The sequence below is a fragment of the Pristiophorus japonicus genome, chromosome 4 (assembly GCF_044704955.1).
Source record: "Pristiophorus japonicus isolate sPriJap1 chromosome 4, sPriJap1.hap1, whole genome shotgun sequence".
NCBI lineage: Eukaryota > Metazoa > Chordata > Chondrichthyes > Pristiophoridae > Pristiophorus > Pristiophorus japonicus.
In genome coordinates this window covers 182,468,297-182,471,781 of record NC_091980.1, presented here as the reverse complement: position 1 = coordinate 182,471,781, position 3,485 = coordinate 182,468,297, and the positions used below count along the sequence as shown (strand labels likewise).

At 45.5% G+C, this 3,485-nt stretch overlaps 1 non-coding gene across 1 annotated transcript; it reads left to right on the top strand.

Annotated features, from left to right (window-relative positions):
* The first annotated feature begins 1,632 nt into the window (after window positions 1-1,632).
* On the top strand, window positions 1,633-1,826 carry LOC139263551 (U2 spliceosomal RNA). The gene has a single exon (XR_011593168.1). It is a non-coding gene; the product is annotated as a U2 spliceosomal RNA (small nuclear RNA).
* The last annotated feature ends 1,659 nt before the right edge of the window (window positions 1,827-3,485 follow it).

Genomic DNA, 3,485 nt, shown 5'->3' with positions numbered 1-3,485 from the left:
CAAGTTGTTGTTGTTGTTGAGTAGGACATGGGGACACAGGTTCAAAAAGACAAATCTAGAACTGGCATTAGGAATTTCTCCTTCAATTAATGTATGTAATGTATGGAGCAGACTTCCAAACACTAGACTCCCAAAGCAAGTCTACTTGGAACCCCTTCACGGCAAACAAGCTAAGGGTTGGCAGCGGAAACGTTACAAGGATACCCTCAAAGCCTCCCTGATAAAGTGCAATATCCCCACTGACACCTGGGAGACCATGGCTAAAGACCGCCCTAAGTGGAGGAAGTGCATTCGGAAGGGCGCCGAGCACCTCGAGTCTCATCGCCGAGAGCATGCGGAAATCAAGCGCAGGCAGCGGAAAGAGCGTGTGGCAAATCTGTCCCACCCTCCCCTTCCCTCAACGACTATCTGTCCCACCTGTGACAGAGACTGTGGTTCTCGTATTGGACTGTACAGCCACCTAAGAACTCGTGTTAAGAGTGGAAGCAAGTCTTCCTCGATTCCGAGGGACTGCCTATGATGATGATGAGACTTCCAAAAAGAATAGTGAAGGCAAAAAGAATTGGAAGCTGTAATGGAGGAAGTTAAGGGTCTTTCTGAGTGGATGAATTAAGGTAGGCCAAAATGTCCTCCTCACCCGTAATTATTGTGACCTTGTGAACTGGTTTTGAAGAAGGGTCTCTCGTGGATACAGTAGCTTAACATTTTTTCTTTTCAGATGCTGACAGAGCTGCCATATATTTCCTGGAATTTCTGGCCTGAGTGACCTCATTTTAATCTTCCATTTCATGATCGCAGCTAATTTCAGGAGCAAACTTTGGTAATTTTTAAATTCCAAAATCTGACTATCCGATCATAATATTTTAACTCCATACCATTTAAGCTTGACCAGTTCCTTTAATTGTGCTCCATGTTCACACAACAAATGCAGATGTGCAGCCCAAAGACCAAAGAAGCATTTGATTTCAGTGGTGTACTGATCATCAAGTTGCATGGCGCGGCCCTGGACAACATGGACCATTTCCCATACCTCGGAAGCCTCTTATCAACAAGGGCAGACATTGACGCCAAGATTCAACATCGCCTCCAGTGCGCCAGTGCAGCCTTCGGCTGCCTGAGGAAAAGAGTGTTTGAAGACCAGGTCTCCAAACTGCCACCAAGCTCATGGTCTACAGGGCTGTAGTAATACCCGCCCTCCTGTATGGCTCAGAGACATGGACCATGTACAGTAGACACCTCAAGTCGCTGGAGAAATACCACCAACAATGCCTCCGCAAGATCCTACAAATCCCCTGGGAGGACAGACGCACCAACATTAGCATCCTCGACCAGGCCAACATCCCTAGCATTGAATGACCTGACCACACATGATCAGCTCCGCTGGGCAGGCCGCATCATTCGCATGCCAGACACGAGACTCCCAAAGCAAGCGCTCTACTCGGGACCCCTTCACGGCAAACGAGCCAAAGGTGGGCAGAGGAAACATTACAGGGACACCGTGAAAGCCTCCCTGAAAAAGTGCAACATCCCCACTGACACCTGGGAGTCCCTGGCCAAAGATCACCCTAAGTGGAGGAAGTGCATCCGGGAGGGTGCCGAGCACCTTGAGTCTCATCGCCGAGAGCATGCAGAAATCATTCTCGGCCTTTTGGCTAAGATCAAGTGTAGTACCGTTTCTGACCAGCCACCATGACCTCCGGGTGGTTTCTCCCTGGTCAGGAAGGTATATGCTTGCATTTTTGGAAACAGGAGGTGGGTGGGGAGGTTTGACCCATCCACCTCCACGGAGGTGTGTGGGGGACCTGACCCATCCACCTCCACGGAGGTGTGTGGGGGACCTGACCCATCCACCTCCATGGCACGAACCTGGTATTGCAGTAATTCCAGGAACGGTGCAGTGGCTCTAGGCCTTTTGGCTAAGAGCATTGGCGCAGAGTGATCCTTGGCATGTGCAAGGTGACCTCTGGCGTTTGTGATTTGACAAAGAATTGGAACGATTGGCTACGAATTAAAAAAAAAAAAAAATGCAGAAATCAAGCGCAGGCAGCGGAAAGAGCATGCGGCAAACCAGTCCCACCCACCCCTTCCCTCAACGACTATCTGTCCCCTGTCCCACCTGTGACAGGGACTGTGGTTCTTGAATGGACTGTTCAGCCACCTAAGGTCGCATTTTTAATAGTGGAAGCAGTCTGAGGGACTGCCTATGATGATGTACTTTATCAGTAATTACATTCTATTGAGGTCAACTATTCTAATGCAAATTGGACAATTCGATTCACATTAGTGTTCCTGGTATCAAGCCTTTCATCTTAAATATGTCGCAACAGGCATCTGTCAGACCTGGCAGTAAAGATTATACTCGAATTCTCAAAATACCCAACACTGGACAGACACAGCATAATTCTTTTGCATTTGCTATTCATGTCAAAATGCTAGTGGACTTCAATTTAGAAAAATCACACAAATTTCAAGACAAAAATTGGACTTCAACAGCCAATATTTGTTGTATCAGCCAATGCAGTATATTAAAGCTTTGCTGCCGTTTTTCCCAAAAGCTTTTGAGATGCCATCTCAATATATCTCTTTACAGAATGAGAAAGAGTATTTTTTACTGTTTGCATAATCATTTAACAGGAACCTTTGAAGAAGTGACTCAAGTAGCGGACAGGGGAAAGTCTATAGATGTTATTTAGAAACACTTCCAGAAGCCATTCGATAAAGTCTCTCATAAGAGACTGTTAGCCAAAGTTGAAGCTCGTGTAATTGAAGGCATATTATTGACCTGGGTAGGAAATTGGCTAAGCGGCAGGAGACAGAGAGTAGGGATAATGGGCAGGCACTGAAATTGACAGTGGTGTCCCACAGGGATCTGTGTTGCAGCCTCAACTATTCACCGTATTTATTAACGACTTGGATGATGCGATAGAGAGCCACATATCCTGGTTTGCCGATATCACAAAGATAGGTGGCATTGTAAGAAGTAGATGGAAGCATAAAAATACTAATAGATATTAATAGATATTAATAGATTAGATGAATGGGCAAAATTGTGTCAAACATAATTCAATATAGACAAGTATGAGATTATCCACTTTAGACCTAAAAGATAGATCAGAGTATTTTTAAATGGAGAAAAGCTAAAAACCATAGATGTCCAAAGAGACTTTGGGGTCCATGTACATAGGGCTAGACTTTTCACTATGATCGCTATCACCCCAAAATGGGTGATATTTCAGGCCTTAGTGCTTTTTTAATTTTTCAGGATCACTGGAATATCGCCCATTTTAAAAACCGCTAGTTTTGTCTTTTTCATTTGGGCGATAGCCTTAGCGATGTGAAATGGGCCTTAGCGATGTATTCAGTCATCAACATCATAGGCAGTCCCTCGGAATCGAGGAAGACTTGCTTCCACTCCCAAAGTGAGTTCTTTAATAGCTAAACAGTCCGATACGAGAGCCACAGACCCTACAGGTGGGACAGACATT